Source organism: Arachis hypogaea, chromosome 11, assembly GCF_003086295.3.
Source record: "Arachis hypogaea cultivar Tifrunner chromosome 11, arahy.Tifrunner.gnm2.J5K5, whole genome shotgun sequence".
Classification (NCBI taxonomy): domain Eukaryota; kingdom Viridiplantae; phylum Streptophyta; class Magnoliopsida; order Fabales; family Fabaceae; genus Arachis; species Arachis hypogaea.
In genome coordinates this window covers 46,193,175-46,211,949 of record NC_092046.1, presented here as the reverse complement: position 1 = coordinate 46,211,949, position 18,775 = coordinate 46,193,175, and the positions used below count along the sequence as shown (strand labels likewise).

Genomic DNA, 18,775 nt, shown 5'->3' with positions numbered 1-18,775 from the left:
GTTCTCTGTCTGTTGCTGAGTGGATGATGGTAAAGGTTTATTATTGTTAAACCTGTTTCTTCCACCATTATTAAAGCCCTGTTGAGGCTTTTGATCCTTCCATGAGAAATTTGGATGATTTCTCCATGATGAGTTATAGGTGTTTCCATAAGGTTCACCTAAGTAATTCACCTCTGCTATTGCAGGGTTCTCAGGATCATAAGCTTCTTCTGCATAAGAAGCTTCTTGAGTACTGTTGGATGCGGCTTGCATTCCATTCAGACTCTGAGAAATCATATTGACTTGCTGAGTCAATATTTTGTTCTGAGCCAATATGGCATTCAGAGTATCAACTTCAAGAACTCCCTTCTTCATAGGCGTCCCATTACTCACAGGATTCCTCTCAGAAGTGTACATGAACTGGTTATTAGCAACCATGTCAATGAGTTCTTGAGCTTCTGCAGGCATTTTCTTTAGGTGAATAAATCCACCTGCAGAGGTATCCAATGACATCTTTGATAGCTCGGATAAACCATCATAGAATATATCCAGGATGGTCCATTCTGAAAGCATGTCAGAAGGACACTTTTTGGTCAGCTGCTTGTATCTTTCCCAAGCTTCATAGAGGGATTCACCATCTTTTTGTTTGAAGGTCTGAACATCCACTCTAAGCTTGCTCAGCTTTTGAGGAGGAAAGAACTTGGCTAAGAAAGCCGTGACCAGCTTCTCCCAAGAGTTCAGGCTGGCTTTGGGTTGAGAGTCCAACCACACTCTAGCTTTGTCTCTTACATCAAAAGGGAAAAGCATGAGCCTGTAGACTTCAGGATCTACTCCATTAGTCTTAACAGTATCACATATCTGCAAGAATTCAGTTAAGAACTGAAAAGGATCTTCAAATGGAAGTCCATGAAACTTGCAGTTCTGCTGCATCAGAGAAACTAGCTGAGGTTTCAGCTCAAAATTGTTTGCTCCAATGCCAGGAATGGAGATGCTTCTTCCACGTAAATTGGAATTAGGTGCAGTAAAGTCACCAAGCATCCTCTTTGCATTATTATTATTTTCGGCTGCCATCTCCTCTTTTTGTTCAAAAATTCTTGACAGGTGCTTGCTGGATAGTTGTAATTTAGCTTCTCTTAATTTTCTCTTCAGAGTCCTTTCAGATTCTAGATCTGCTTCAACAAGAATGTTCTTGTCCTTGCTCCTGCTCATATGAAAAAGAGAGAACAGAAAACTAATAATAATAGGGGTCCTTTTTACCACAGTATAGAGGTCCCAGTGTGAGTAGAAGAAAAGAAGAAGAAGAAATTCGAACACAGATGGAAGAGGGGGTTCGAATTTGGGTGGGATGAAGTGTTAGTAGATGAATAAATAAATAAAAGGAGATGAGAGAGAAGGAGAATTTTCAAAAATAATTTTTGAAAAAGAGTTAGTGATTTTCGAAAATAGTTTTTGAAAATTGTTAGTGATTTTCGAAAATTAAGATTTAAAAATTGAAATAATTAGTTAATTAAAAAGAAATTTTGAAAAAGGGGAAGATATTTTCGAAAATTAGAGAGAAAGAGAGTTAGTTAGGTAGTTTTGAAAAAGATAAGAAATAAACAAAAAGTTAGTTAGTTAGTTGAAACAAATTTTGAAAAGATAAGGAGTTAGGAAGTTAGAGAAAATATTTTGAAATCAAGTTTTTGAAAAAGATAAGATAAGAAGATATTTTTGAAAAGATATAATTGAAATTAGTTTTTGAAAAAGATTTGATTTTTAAAATCACAATTAATGACTTGATTCACAAGAAATCACAAGATATGATTCTAGAACTCAAAGTTTGAATCTTTCTTAACAAGCAAGTAACAAACTTGAAATTTTTGAATCAAAACATTAATTGGTGATGTTATTTTCGAAAATTTGATATAAAAATAAGAAAAAGAATTTTTGAAAAATATTTTTGGAATTTTCGAAAATAACTAAGAAATTTGAAAAAGATTTTGAAAAAGATAAGATTTTCAAATTGAAAATTTGATTTGACTCATAAAAACAACTAGATTTTAAAAATTTTTGAAAAAGTCAAATCTAATTTTCGAAATTATGAGAGAAAAGAGGAAAAGATTTTTTTTTATTTTTTTAAATTTTTAATGATGAGAGAGAAAAACATTAAAATTATGCAATGCATGAGAATTTTAGATCAAAACATGTGATGCATGCAAGAATGCTATGAATGTCAAGATGAACACCAAGAACACTATGAAGATCATGATGAACATCAAGAACATATTTTTGAAAAAATTTTTATGCAAAGAAAACATGCAAGACACCAAACTTAGAATTCTTTAATGCTTAGACACTAAGAATTCAAGAATGCATATGAAAAACAAGAAAAGACACAAAACATTCAAATGCAAAGATCAAACAAGAAGACTTACCAAGAACAACTTGAAGATCATGAAGAACACTATGAATGCATGGTTTTTTCGAAAAAAATGCAAGATGCACATGCAATTGACACCAAACTTATAACATGACTCAAGACTCAAACAAGAACACAAAAAATATTTTTGATTTTTATGATTTTCTAATTTTTTTGTATTTTTTCGAAAATTATTTGAAAAACAAAAATAAGAATTCCAAAATTTTAATATGAATTCCAGGAATCTTATGCTTTTTAGTCTAAAGCTCCAATCCAAGGGTCAGGCATGACTTAATAGCCAGCCAAGCTTTAGCATGTAACAGGTAGATCATAGATCAGCAGTAGGTGGATTAGCACCAACTAGCTTGCTCTTGATAACAAATTGGAAGCCTTAGTCCAAATGAATTTAGACATGGCTTTACAGCTAGCCAGGTTTCACATGCTTCATGAAACACTAGAATTCATTCTTAAAAATTTTGAATAAAATTATAAAATTTTTGAAAACATTTTTATTTTAAATTTTTTTTTTCGAAAACAAAGGAGAAAATTTTGAAAGATTTTTGAAAACTTTTTTTTTGAAAACAAAACAAAAAAAGAAAATTACCTAATCTGAGCAACAGGATGAACCGTCAGTTGTCCAAACTCAAACAATCCCCGGCAACGGTGCCAAAAACTTGGTGCGCAGAAATTGTGATTACACTTTGATTATGTAGAATTCATCGCTCTTTCTTTCCCTGGTAATGGCGCCAAAAACATGATGCCAATACCATGGTTCACAACTTCGCACAACTAACCAGCAAGTACACTGGGTCGTCCAAGTAATACCTTACGTGAGTAAGGGTCGAATCCCACGGAGATTGTTGGTATGAAGCAAGCTATGGTCACCTTGTAAATCTCAGTCAGGCGGATATAAAATAGTAATGGAGTTTTCGAAATTAAATAATAAAATAGGGATAGAAATACTTATGTAAATCATTGGTGAGAATTTCAGATAAGCGAATAGAGATGCTTTCATTTATCTGAACCTCTGCTTTCCTGCTATCTTCATCCAATCAGTCTTACTCCTTTCCATGGCTGGCTTTATGTAATGCATCACCATTGTCAATGGCTACTTTCGGTCTTCTCTCGGGAAAATGATCCAAATGCCCTATCACGGCACGGCTAATCGTTTGGAGGCATCACCCTTGTCAATGGTTACATCCTATCCTCTCAGTGAACATGGTCAACGCACCCTGTCACGGCACGGCTATTCATCTGTCGGTTCTCGATCATACTGGAATAGGATTTACTATCCTTTTGCGTCTGTCACTACACCCAGCAATCGCGAGTTTGAAGCTCGTCACAGTCATTCAATCATTGAATCGTACTCAGAATACCATATACAAGGTTTAGACTTTCCGGATTCTCTTGAATGCCGCCATCATTCTAGCTTACACCACGAAGATTCCGATTAAGAGATCTAAGAGATACTCATTCAATCTAATGTAGAACGGAAGTGGTTGTCAGACACGCGTTCATAGGGAATGATGATGATTGTCACATTCATCACATTCAGGTTGAAGTGCGAATGAATATCTTAGAAGCGAAATAAGATGAATTGAATAGAAAACAGTAGTACTTTGCATTAATCTTTGAGGAACAGCAGAGCTCCACACCTTAATCTATGGAGTGCAGAAACTCTACCGTATGAAAATACATAAGTAATGATGAAGTTCATTGGTCTCGGCCCCAGAGGGGAACCAGAGTAATCAAGACTGTGAATACAATGATAAAAAGTTCTATTTATAATAAACTAGTCACTAGGGTTTACAAGAGTAAGTAATTGATGCATAAATCCATTTCCGGGGCCCACTTGGTGTGTGCTTGGGCTGAGCTTGAGTGTTGCACATGTAGAGGTCATTCCTGGAGTTGAACGCCAGTTTTGGTGCCATTTTGGGCGTTGAACTCCACTTTGCAACTTGTTTCTGGCGCTGGACGCCAGAATTGGGCAGAAAACTGGCATTGAACGCCAGATTGCGTCATCTAAACTTGGGCAAAGTATGAACTATTATACATTACTGGAAATCCCTAGATGTCTACTTTCTAACGCAATTGGAAGCGCGCCATTTCAAGTTCTGTAGCTCCAGAAAATCTACTTTGAGTGCAGGGAGGTCAGAATCCAACAGCATCAGCAGTCCTTCTTCAACCTCTGAATCTGATTTTTGCTCAAGTCCCTCAATTTCAGCCAGAAAATACCTGAAATCACATAAAAATACACAAACTCATAGTAAAGTCCAGAAATGTAAATTTAACATAAAAACTAATGAAAACATCCCTAAAAGTAACTATATCCTACTAAAAACATACTAAAAACAATGCCAAAAAGCATATAAATTATCCGCTCATCATCAACCATTCACACAATCACCCGATTTGGGTTTCTGAACTACTCCTACCAGATCAAAATTGGAATCAAGAGCTAATCACCTCAACATTCACACAAAAAGTAGCGCAGGCAAACATGAACACAGGCATCAGAACAACAGAAGATATCGTTACCTGGAGTAAAGAGAAGAATGAATGCTATTCGGTTGCCTCTGGATATACGTTGGCCTTTCAGTTCTACCATGCACCAGTTGAATTTTTGCCGGAACAATGCAGAAGAAGAGAAGTCTGGAGTTCAATTTGGAAGTTAAAATGCCAGCCCAAAATTAAAATTTTTCTATGGAAAGTAATGCATGAAGGCTTATCAGTTAAAGAAAGATTGCACTCTAGAATCCAAATGGTGAACCCAATCTGTAATCGTTGTGATGCTACAGTAGAATCAATTCTCCACTGTCTCACCCAGTGTCCGGAATCAGAGAATGCTTGGAAAATAGCAAGCCTTCCCTGGACAAACCAAGAAACAGAAACATGGAGATGGTGGTTATGGCTCCAAGAACAACTCAAAGAGCGTAGGCAGATGCAAAAAGAAACTCATTTGGCAGCAATACTAACCTGGCAGATTTGGAAGATGAGGAACTTGAGAATTTTTGAAGCCAAAGTCATTTCTCCTCAAGAAGTAGTAGTTATTGCAAGATCCGGAACTTTGGAAGCAGTGACTCACCTCCATTGATGAAGCTCCAAGAACGACACTCCTTCTCCAAAAACTCTTTCTTTTTCACTTTACCCTTTTTCACGTTCTATGTCTTAATGCGGAGATAACATCTAATACTTTTACTTAATTGGGGAATTCCTATTTCTCTGTTGCTGTAAGCCCAAAATAGGCCTTTTATTTTATTACACCAATAAAATTTGTCTTTTGAAAAAAAAAAATTATTAATCACTTATATATATATTGACCAATAGTTTGTTGGTTAAAATTTTTATATATAGATAATTTTAATATAAAATTCGAAAATATTTAATTATTTAATATTTTATATTGTTATAATAATAATAGTATAAAATGTTATTGATATTTTGTAATAAAAATATTTTTTTTAATAATAAAATAATAAAATATCATTGATTTTTTTTAAAAAAATATTATTTTAGTTGTGAAAAGGCAATGACGTTTTTGTAAAGACCTAAAATAGTGTATAACATATAGTTTAAATATTTTGGACGAATTCACTCTTAATAATCCAATATAGGAAAAAATAAGTTCATAGCTTGTTAGTTGTTAGCTTATGGACATTTCTCAAAATTTTTATAATAAGGTCCTTACAGGCAATTTATGTACACGTGTCAGGCATATAAGGGGAAAAAAAAATTTAAGTGTGTTCATGCAACATCCAAAATGGATTGGATGTGGAGAAGGACGTGTGTATTTGGAATTTTGGATTAACTTTCACAAACAGATGTTAACATAAATATATTTTTATAAAATTAATTTTGATTAAAATTAAATTAGTGATAATGTAATTTATACTTGAATATTTTTTTGTCAAATATAATTTAAAAAAATAAATATTTTTTAAATAATATTATTTAAAATTATATTAAAATATAAAATTACTAAAAAATATTAATTTTTTAATATAAAAATCAAAATAGATAATTAACATCTTATTATTATTTTATCATATAAAAAATATTAGAAGATCATTAGAATTTATTGTTTTTAGCTTTTAGTTAGTCATTAATTTTTAAAAGTATGGAATAAAGTATGTTGTTAAATTATTAAATTAAAAAAAATTAAATTAAAAAAATTAAATTGATGGTTAAATAATAACAAAAAAACAATAAATTTTGATAGCCTATCTTTTTAACATAATTTTTAAAAATAAAAAGTAAATAATTATTAATTCTATTTAAAATAAAATTTAATCTATATTAATTAATTAATTAAATATTATCCGAACACAATCAATTTATAATTATAAAGATGGCTAGCGAAATAGTAAAACTACATCCACAAGCTTTGTTGGTGAGACACGTGATTCTTCTGTTATTACAATTCTATCCTACATATACATTGTTATTTATAACCTCTGTCCTTTTTGTATCTTTCTTTTAACCCATTTGAAGCTGAAAAGGTGAGGGAACTACTTATTTCTCAAATTTTCTTCTGCAATGTTTTGAATTGTTGCAAGGTCCCTTTTTGTTTACTGGATTGAAGGCAGAGGTGGCTTCAGCAATCTCCAAATCACTCTTTCGAGTTCAAATGCTGCTTTGTGATTGGTTTCGTGGTATAAACATGGAATTGTCGAGTAATTATCTCGCAGGTAATTGTTCTAATTTTTTATTAATAGGATGAAGGGAAGAAGTTTCGACAATTTAGAGCGCGGATCTTTCAACAATTTTCGAATTTCAATCCTTTTGAATCTTTCTCTTTTTTAACTTACCTCACCATCACTCTCATAATCACTGATAAACCACTATTTTATGGTTTATATTGTGTTTAATTATGCGGTTTTATCATGATCTTTACCCACTTATTCATTAAATAAGCATGCATTTATTAATTCCTTTCTAAAGTTATTGCATGATTCAAAACATGCTTCCTAGAGACTTTTAATTATGTATTTTATTTCTCCTTTATTCCATTCGATGCCGTGATCTGTGTGTTAAGTGTTTCAGGCTTTATAGGGCGTGAATGAGTTAGAGATTGGAAAGGAAGCTTGCAAAAAATGGAAAGAACACAAGAAATTGAGGAGATGACCAGCGAGAAGCGACGCGGCCGCATGGATGACGCGACCGCGCGGAAGAGAGGAAATCGCAATGACGCGGCTGCATGGATGATGCGGCCGCGCGAATTGGAAACTGCACAAGTGACGCGGAGGCGTAGACGACGCGCCCGCGTGGCAAAGCGAAACGCCGAATGACGCGTCCGCCTGAATGACGCGTCCGCGTGACATGCGCGATCTGCATAATCTGCAGAATCGCTGGGGGCGATTTCGGGCCTTATTTTGACCCAGTTTTCGGCCCAGAAAAGCAGGCTAGAGACAGAGAACATGCAGAAACCAAAAACAACATTCATTCTGCATAGTTTTAGTTTTTAGATCTAGTTTTCCTCTCCTCTAGGTTTTTTTCTCTCTACACATTCATAGTTTTTAGGATTTGTTATTTTCATTGTTTTTGCATTGGGATATTGAGAAGAGTTATTGCCTCATCAAGACTTCGACATTCTAGTTCGTTCTCTTTACTTGTCTCTTACTCTTCCATGTTCCTTAATTTACTTAATTTTACTATTGGATTATTTTAGCATTTATTAATACAAGAATTACTTTTATTTTTAATTAATCTTTTGATCATTATTTATCATGTCTTTCTTTAATTCCCTTTCTTATATTATGAATTTTACATTTACAATGAGCGAGTAGTTCCCTAACTTGATGGGGAGTTAATTGAAAGGAACCCTTGAGTTGGGATGCTCAAGAGAAAGATTGTAATTGGGTTTATTGTTGGATTGCTCTCTAGTTACTAACACCAATCCTCCCAAGAGCGGATTGGAACTTGTGGATAGAAACAGCATTCCAACATGTTTAACTTTCCCTTACTTAGTGAGGGACAACTAAACATAATAACCTTCAATTCTCAATTAATCTTGAGAGTACTCCAACAAGAATAGGGCTTCCAGCTGATCAACTCCCAGTCAAGGCTTTTATTTAAATTTATATAAATTCTCTAATTTAATTTTCTGCCATTCAACTCAAACCTTTTTGAAAACATCTGATTAATAAAATAGCACAATTTTCTGCAACTCGTTGGGAGACGACCTGGGATTCATACTCCCAGTATTTCAATTTTAATTTCTGTGACACCCTTCTAAATTGATAAGCGGATTTCTAGTTGGTTGAGAACTATACTTGCAACGCATATTTTATAATCATTCTTAACTCGCCAATTTCTGCCACCATCAATTTTTGGCGCCGTTACCGGGAAGTTGCAATAAAGTGCTAAAGTTATTGATTGGATTTTATTTATTTGCATTTTATTTTATTTTACTACTATGAGCTGCTTGTTTCTTTCGTTGGATGATGCGTTCGCTTCCTGACCCAAGCTTGCTAGTATTCGATCCTGAGATTGAAAGAACTATTTCACGAATAAGGCAAACTCGGCGTCGGTTAGTCCTCTCCGAGGGCGGATCTGAAACGTCACTTGAGAAAGAAACCAGCCCCCGTTCTACTGATTTGGTTGTTTTACGTGCAGGTAACATGGCAGCAGCTAGGAGAGTTACTATCCAGGAGGCTGGAGCCCCTGATTTTACAATGCAACCATTTCAAGTGCATCACCCAGCGGTGGCTACAGACTTTGAAATAAAGACCGCACTGCTCAATTTGATGCCCAAGTTTCATGGCTTACCTGCTCAAGAGCCTATCAAGCACCTGAGAGATTTTCAAGCAGCCTGTTCTACTGTCAGGCGTGATGGTGCAGATGAAACTTCAATTTTGCTGAAAGCTTTCCCGTTTTCTCTTGAGGGGAAGGCAAGAGAGTGGTACTACACTCAACCAGCAGCAATTGTATCCAACTGGATACACTGAGAAGAGAATTCTCGGAAAAGTTCTTTCCAGCTAAAGTTACTGATAAACTGAGGAAAGATATTTCCATGATTGTTCAGGATGATTCTGAAACTCTCTATGAGTACTGGGAGCACTTCAATAATCTTCTGGAAGCTTGCCCCCACCATATGATTGACAAGATAGTGTTACTCGGTTATGTCACACAGGGCATGAGGCCCCAAGATAAGACCACATTAGAAAGTGCTAGCAATGGGTCTATGAAAAAGTACAAGACCACTGATGAGGCATGGCAATTGATCAGTGAATTAGCTGAATCTACTAGGAATCACAGGCAGAAACAAGGCCGTGCAAAAGCCGTTGCAGAAGTATCCTCTAGCAGAGAGACTGCTGCTTTAACTCAGAGTATCTGTGAAATAACCAACTTGCTGAAGCAGATGCAATTGAATCAACAACAAGTTCAGCAAGCTCAGCCTTCTCCACCACAGCAAAACCAACAGTTAGTCCCACAAAGAGTTTGCGAAATCTGTGCTGATTACAGCCATTATACTGACGAATGTCCGCAGCTCCAGCAGGAAGACAACACCGTGGCAGCCACTCATAACTTCTATGACCGCCCCAACCAAGGGTACAATCAAGGTGGCAACTACAGCCATGGATGGCAGGACAATTCTAACCAAAATTGGAGGGACAACAACAACAACAGAGGAGGCAGAGATAATCAGGGGAATCAGAGGTGGAATAATAACAACAACAAGCAGCAGAACCAGTACCAGCCTTACAGAGCACCTCACTTAAGGCAATTCCAAGGACCACAGAATATCCAACAGCAGACATCTCAAATTACCTATCCTTCTTCTTCTGCTAATGATGACTTACTACAATCAATTGATCGGAGACAGCAGACCATAGAAAATAACATTAATGCCACTCTGAATGGTCTGAATGCTACTTTGCAAGCTCTTGTCTCACAGATTGGTTCAATGAATAACTCCAATAATCAACCTTTGAGCTCCAGTGAAATTCCCTCTCAACCATTACCCAATCCCAAGGGTGGTATTAATGCCATCACCCTAAGGTCCGGAACCACACTGCAGGAGAGGAACCAGGAGGAGCCAAACTCACCAGAACACGCCTCAGCTGAAGAGGTAGTGGAAATAGAAGATGTTGAAGAGGAAGAGGATATACAGGACATGGCTGAAGAAGAAGAAGTGCAACCACAAGAGGAAGCATCAAAAGGCACAGACACTGCAGAAGACACCACTCCTATTCCATTTCCACAACTTGCAAGGAAGCCCAGGCAGCAGCTGGAACCTGATCCAAAAATGGTAGAGATATTCAAAAAGATTGAGGTAACTGTTCCTCTATTTGATGTTATTCAACAGGTACCTAAGTATGCAAAGTTTCTAAAAGATTTATGTATACAAAACGACAAAATTAATGAATTAGAAACTATTCCTTTAGGAAGTTCCATATCTGCTTTAATGGGAGGTTTACCTGAAAAGTGTAGTGACCCAGGTCCTTGTATAGTTAATTGTACTATTGGTGGTGTGATAATTTCTGACTACATGTGTGATTTAGAAGCATGTGTGAGTATAATGCCTTTGTCTATATATGATGTTTTGAGGCTCCCTCCCTTAAAAAGGCCGGCAGCTCATTTTGTGTTAGCAGATAAAAGCATTATTACAGTGGTTGGAGTTGCTGAAGATGTCTTAGTGGGCATTAAGGGACTCACGTTCCCCACTAATTTTTATATCCTGGAAATGCCCCAAAATGACTCAGACAAGCCATCATCAATCCTACTCGGAAGGCCATTCTTGAAGACCTTAAAGTTTAAATTAGATGCTTTTTCAGGAACATACTCTTTTGAAATAGATGGCCGAATAGTGATCTTCAACCTGAATGGAGTTATGACGCACCCTCCGGAGGATCATTCTATCCTCCAGTGTGACATTATAGATGAAACCGTGGCTGAAGTTCACCAGGAGGAATTTGAAGAGAAGCACACAGGACAAGGCCCAAGTGTGGGGACATTCTCATAGGACAATGATAGTGCCTTACCATTATTACCAACTCCAGACAACCCAGAGCCTGAACATGATCAGAAGTTAGAATTAAAACCCCTTCCTCCACACTTTAAATATGCTTACCTTGAAGACGGGCAGAAGTTTCCGGTTATCATTGCAAGGGAAATCACTTCTCAACAGGAAGAGCAGCTACTTGGTGTGCTGAGGAGGCACAAGAAGGCAATTGGTTGGAGTTTGGCAGACATAGTAGGCATTAATCCTCAAGTCTGTGAGCATAGGATATTTTTAGAAGAGGGAGCAAGACCTGTTCGTCAACCCCAGAGAAGACTGAACCTCACTATCCTAGAGGTTGTCAAAAAGGAAGTGATCAGGCTACTAGAGGCAGATATCATCTATCCCATCTCAGACAGTGAATGGGTAAGCCCAGTACAAGTGGTGCCAAAGAAGTCTGGAGTCACTGCTGTGAAGAATGAGCATGGAGAGTTCCTGACAACCAGAGTTCAGAACGCTTGGAGGGTCTGCATTGACTACAGACGCCTCAACCAAGCAACCCGTAAGGATCACTATCCTCTTCCATTCATTGATCAAATACTGGATCTCCTGTCAGGTAAATCGCATTATTGTTTTTTAGATGGTTACACAGGTTATTTCCAGATTCATATAGCTCCTGAGGATCAGGAAAATACCACTTTTACATGTCCTTTTGGGACTTATTCTTACAAGAGAATGTCCTTTGGCTTATGCAATGCACCAGCTACTTTCCAAAGGTGCATGATGAGTCTTTTCTCTGATCTTATTGAAGGCTGTATGGAGATTTTTATGGATGATTTTAGTGTATACGGCAATTCCTTTAGCCTTTGCTTAGATGGATTATCTAAAGTATTAGATAGATGTGTCAGTACAAACCTGGTATTAAATTTTGAAAAATGTCACTTTATGGTTAAACAAGGGATTGTACTAGGACATGTTGTGTCTAACACTGGCATTTCTGTAGATCCAGCAAATGTGGATGTTATTTCTAGTTTACCTTACCCCTCTTCTGTGAGGGAGGTCCGTTCTTTCCTTGGCCATGCAGGTTTTTACAGGAGGTTCATTAAGGACTTCAGTAAGGTAGCACTTCCCTTATCCAGGCTACTGCAGAAAGATATTGAGTTCGAGTTCAGTGAAAATTGCAAACAAGCGTTTGATAAGCTGAAGACCGCACTGACTCAAGCCCCAATTGTGAGAGGACCAGACTGGAGCCAATCATTTGAAATAATGTGTGATGCTTCCAACCATGCCGTAGGAGCAGCACTGGCTCAGCATGAAGGTAAGGATCCTTTTGTTATTGCTTACGCGTCTAAAACTTTAGATGCCACTCAGTCGAATTACACTACTTCTGAGAAAGAACTTCTTGCTATTGTTTTTGCTCTGGATAAATTCCGAGCCTATTTACTTGGTACTAAAGTAGTAGTGTATTCAGACCACGCAGCTCTAAAGTATTTATTAGCTAAAAAGGAGTCCAAACCAAGGCTTATACGTTGGATACTGCTATTACAAGAATTTGATTTGGAAATTAAGGACAGGAGTGGTAACCAGAATTTAGTGGCAGACCACTTGAGTCGCCTTGAACATATTACAGATGACTCCACTTCTATAGCTGATAATTTCCCATTTGATAACCTGCAAGCAGTATCTGAGATAGTCCCTTGGTATGCACCTGTAACTAATTATCTAGTTAGCCGCACTTTTCCTCCAAACTTTTCTAAGCATCAAAGAGACAAGCTAAAAAGTGAGTCTAAATATTATATATGGGATGACCCATATTTATGGAGATGTGGCGCTGACCAGGTAATTAGACGGTGTGTGCCTCAATCAGAATTCCAGTCCATCTTAGAGGCCTGTCACTCATCTGAGAGTGGAGGACATTTTGGCCCTCAACGAACTGCTAGAAAAATCTTAGACTGTGGATTCTGGTGGCCTACTCTTTTTAGAGACGCTGCTGAATTTTGTAGATCTTGTTTTCCATGCCATAAATTTGGTAATATATCCAGGAAGGATGAGATGCCTCAACAAATTATGCTTTTCTGTGAAATTTTTTATGTTTGGGGCATTGACTTCATAGGTCCATTTCCAAATTCTAATGGTTATTTCTATATATTGTTAGCTGTGAATTACGTTTTCAAATGGGTGGAAGCAATTCCTACCCGCACTGATGATGCTAACACTGTTGTTTCCTTTGTGAGAAACCATATTATTTGTCGCTTTGGATCACCACGAGCAATCGTGAGCGATCAAGGCACCCATTTTTGTAACAGGAGACTAACAGGACTAATGAAGAAGCATGGGATAATTCATAAAGTTGCAACAGCCTACCATCCTCAGACTAATGGGCAAGCCGAGGTGTTAAATAGGGAGATAAAGTGTATCTTGCAGAAGATAGTCAAACCTCATAGAAGAGACTGGAGCACCAGACTACAAGATGCACTCTGGGCATACAGAACAGCATACAAAACATCCATTGGGATGAGTCCTTTCCGCTTAGTTTATGAAAAAGTTTGTCATCTCCCTGTTGAAGTAGAGCACAAAGCCTTCTGGGCAGTAAAGGAGTGCAACATGGGAATTGAAAAAGCCGGAGCTGAAAGGAGATTACAACTGCAAGAATGGGAAAGCCTTCGCCTAGAAGCTTATGAGAACTCAAGACTATACAAGGAGAAGATGAAGGCTGTACATGATCAGTACATCAGGAGGAAAGAGTTCCAACCTGGGGATTTAGTCCTCCTTTACAAATCTCGACTGAGGCTCATGCCAGGCAAGTTGAGATCAAATGGGAAGGTCCATACAGAGTAGAGAAGGCCAAACCGTACGGAGTTTATCACCTAAGCCATCCTTCAAGCTCTTAACTTATCAAAGTTAATGGACATCGTTTAAAGCTGTACCATGGCGAGAAGCTGAAGAAAAACAAGGAGCTTGAGATCTTCCTCTTGGAAGATCCCCACATAGCCGAAGACTGAGCTAGTGGAGCGTCCAACTTACGGACGTTAAAGCAAAGTGCTAGGTGGGAGACAACCCACCATGGTATGATCGTTCTTTTCTTTATTTTTAGTTTTCTTATTCAATAACTCTTCTCTTCATTAGTACATTTCGTGCATCTGCATTTCCATACTTTTATTTAAAAAAAACTTCACACGATGCGACCGCCTCATTGACGCGTCCGCGTCGTAGGTGTGGGAGAGAATAATAAATTGAACAGAGAGTCACGCGAGAGCGTGGCTGGAGGCGTGCCAATGGCACAAATTGTCCCACGCGACCACGTTGCCGACGCGATCACGTCATATGGAAATAATGGCCTCCCACGCGACCGCGTGCCCCACGCGGCCGCGTGACCAGGATTTCGACGTCAAAGTGGTGCACACCCGAAAGTTGTGCTAGAGTGGTGCTAGACTGGCGCTGGACGCGCAGTCCCTCTCACGTGATCGCGTGCCCCACGCGTCCGCGTCGAACCCCAATAATTGACCACTCACGCGATCGCATCCCCCATGCGATCGCGTCACCCAAAATTTGGCATTTAATGATTTTGAACAGAGAGTTGTGCGAATGCGCGGCTGCCTTCGCGGCAATGGCATAAAACGGGTCACGCGACCGCGTGACCGATGCGATCGCGTCATTCAGTTTAAGCGCAAGTCGCGCGATCGCGTGCCCCACGCGACCGCGTCACTTGCGCCGCACAGTTTTCCTAATTTGCCAATTATCATATCTTTTTCTCAGAGTTATCGCACTACTTGGCAGTAGATGGATCTACGGATACCATCGTCCCGCCCTAAGGGAATTTCGGCTTCAGCACTTACCTTGGAGGCTCACGTATGGGCACAAATTATGTCCCATTACGTCTTTCCGAGCACTCACGAGTCCTCCTTCACTGCGGACATGGCCGTTCTACTATGGTGCATCCTTACAGACCAACCTCTGAATCTACCAAGACATATCCGGAATGCCATGGGACACGTACAAATCACGGGCAACTTACCTTTTCCTGCCCTGGTCTCAGATCTTGTCTCAGCAGCCGGAGTCTCCTACAGAGCTGGGGACACCAAAGCCATGCTTCCACGGGATGATCAGTATGTCCCCAACGGGAAGTACCTTAGACTTCCAGCAGCCACTTTTAACCAGCCTACTGAACCAGTTGAAGATATTCCTTCTTCAACACCACAGGCACCTACAACAGCTCAACTGCTCCATCAGATACTTGAAAAGTTGGATCGGCATGAACAAAAAGCTAAGATGAGAGAGCGTCGTAACAAGCGCCGATTCACATACCTCAAGGAGCTGATTATGGGAAAATTCAAGGACTCAGATACCCCGGACTCCACTTCCTTTACCAGCACAGGGAGCCACAATGGCCCCGATGATGGAGACACTGCTACCAACCCACCTTTGTTCCTAACAGACGGCACCGAGGACGGTGCAAAGCCTTAAGTGTGGGGAGGTCGGTCAGTATCTGACTTCCGGAGGTAATTTCTCTTTCCTAGCACCAATAAATTAGGATATTTAGTTAGATTTTTCTTTTGTAGAATAGGATCAATTGCATAGTAATAGATTAGTTGCCTGCATGTTCTGCTTGATTAAAAAGACAATAAGTTTCTTCTAAGACCTTATCTTTGGAACAAAATTTCACTAATTTTAATTAAAGCTTTTATGTTAAATTTGCTTGAAGTTGTATTTGGAACATGATTTTTGAGCTAAAGAACACACAACCTGTGAGATTTGAGCCTTTATGAATGGTTACATTATTTAACCATAATTATTTTATTCTTGTGTGTTTACTTCTCTATGATTGTAATCTATATTTTGTTTCATCCTATATGTCCAATGTTTATTATATTTATATGTTTGCATATGATTAAGGCCATTATTTGTTTAGCTTACTTATCCAAATTAAGCCTACCCTTTCAATTACCTTTGTTAGCCACTTTGAGCCTTTAAATCCCATTTGTTCTATATTCTACCACATTACTAGCCTTAAGCGGAAAAATAATTATATATCTCAAATTGAATCTTTGGTTAGCTTAAGATAGAATTGTGTGTGTTATTTAAGTATGGAAAATTGTGGAAGCAAAAGATAATAAGGGAATGTGTCATGATAATATACTAGGAATTTGGATACCTACTCATGAGAAATTGTAAGAATTAAAAATCTATGTGCATTGATAAGCTATGTTTATGTTTATGTTTATGTTAAAAAAAATATTCAAAAAATAAATAAGGGGACAAAATTACCCCAATGTTAAATTAAGAATTCAAGGGTCAATGCATGTATTATAAAATTAAAATAAAAGGTTGAAACATGAGTATGGAATGTGAAAGGAAATTTCTGGGTAGCTAAGTATGAATTTTAAAAGTTATATAGAATATATATAGGTTATGTTAAAGTTTGGGTTAATTAAAGATTCAATTTATAAGCTTACTTAGTCATATATATATCCTTACCCTCACCTTGGCCCCATTACAACCTTGAAAAGACCTCATGATGTTTGCATTGGTGTATTAAATGTTGTTGATTGGTTAGGAGAAGAACAAAAACTAGAAAGCATGATTAGAGAAGGATAGAGTAATTACCCTATACACTAGAGAGACTGGAGTGTACATACACGTCAGTGAGGGTTCAATGCTTGAAATATTATGTTCCCTGCTTTCATGAGCTATCTTCTTGCATTTTTATCTGCTCTTGCTTTATAAGAATTGGGTTAGTGGAATTTGATTTATAATTATTTTGAAGAGCTTATTTACTTTAGATCAAGTGGACAAGAATCATATAGTTGCATTCGCATATATAGGCTGCATTGCATTGCATGGGTTTTACATGTTCTTACTCATTCATTTTATCTCCTTCAACTAAGCATGAGGACATGCTAATGTTTAAGTGTGGGGAGGTTGATAAACCACTATTTTATGGTTTATATTGTGTTTAATTATGCGGTTTTATCATGATCTTTACCCACTTATTCATTAAATAAGCATGCATTTATTAATTCCTTCCTAAAGTTATTGCATGATTGAAAACTTGCTTCCTAGAGACTTTTAATTATGTATTTTATTTCTCCTTTATTCCATTCGATGCCGTGATCTGTGTGTTAAGTGTTTCAGGCTTTATAGGGCATGAATGAGTTAGAGATTGGAAAGGAAGCTTGCAAAAAATGGAAGGAACACAAGAAATTGAGGAGATGACCAGCGAGAAGCGATGCGGCCGCATGGATGACACGACCGCGCGGAAGAGAGGAAATCGTAATGACGCGGCCGCATGGATGACGCGGCCGCGCGAATTGGAAACTGCACAAGTGACGCGGAGGCGTGGACGACGCGCCCGCGTGGCAAAGCGAAACGCCGAATGACGCGTCCGCCTGAATGACGCGTCCGCGTGACATGCGCGATCTGCATAATCTGCAGAATCGCTGGGGGCGATTTTGGGCCTTATTTTGACCCAGTTTTCGGCCCAGAAAAGCATACTAGAGCCAGAGAACATGCAGAAACCAAAAACAACATTCATTTCGCATAGTTTTAGTTTTTAGATCTAGTTTTCCTCTCCTCTAGGTTTTTTTCTCTCTACACATTCATAGTTTTTAGGATTTGTTATTTTCATTGTTTTTGCATTGGGATATTGAGAAGAGTTATTGCCTCATCAAGACTTCGACATTCTAGTTCGTTCTCTTTACTTGTCTCTTACTCTTTCATGTTCCTTAATTTACTTAATTTTACTATTGGATTATTTTAGCATTTATTAATACAAGAATTACTTTTATTTTTAATTAATCTTTTGATCATTATTTATCATGTCTTTCTTTAATTCCCTTTCTTATGTTATGAATTTTACATTTACAATGAGCGAGTAGTTCCCTAACTTGATAGGGAGTTGATTGAAAGGAACCCTTGAGTTGGGATGCTCAAGAGAAAGATTGTAATTGGGTTTATTATTGGATTGCTCTCTAGTCACTAACACCAATCCTCCCAAGAGCGGATTGGAACTTGTGGATAGAAACAGCATTCCAACTTGTTTAACTTTTCCTTACTTAGTGAGGGACAACTAAACATAATAACCCTCAATTGTCAATTAATCTTGAGAGTACTCCAACAAGAATAGGGCTTCCAGCTGATCAACTCTCAGTCAAGGCTTTTATTTAAATTTATATAAATTCTCTAATTTAATTTTCTGCCATTCAACTCAAACCTTTTTGAAAACATCTGATTAATAAAATAGCACACTTTTCTGCAACTCGTTGGGAGACGACCTGGGATTCATACTCCCAGTATTTCAATTTTAATTTCTGTGACACCTTTCTAAATTGATAAGCGATTTCTGGTTGGTTGAGAACTATACTTGCAACGCATATTTTATAATCATTCTTAACTCGCCAATTTCCGCCCACATCAATCACTCTCTCTTCTCCTGAAACCCTTGCCCTTTTTCACTCTTC

The 18,775-nt window shown here is 37.8% G+C and overlaps 2 non-coding genes across 2 annotated transcripts; one reads left to right on the top strand and one right to left on the bottom strand.

Moving 5' to 3' along the window:
• The first annotated feature begins 546 nt into the window (after positions 1–546).
• LOC112724876 (small nucleolar RNA R71) lies at positions 547–654 on the top strand. The gene has a single exon (XR_003164018.1). It is a non-coding gene; the product is annotated as a small nucleolar RNA R71 (small nucleolar RNA).
• An 8,714-nt stretch (positions 655–9,368) lies between these two features.
• LOC112725286 (small nucleolar RNA R71) lies at positions 9,369–9,476 on the bottom strand. The gene has a single exon (XR_003164404.1). It is a non-coding gene; the product is annotated as a small nucleolar RNA R71 (small nucleolar RNA).
• Positions 9,477–18,775: the final 9,299 nt, after the last annotated feature.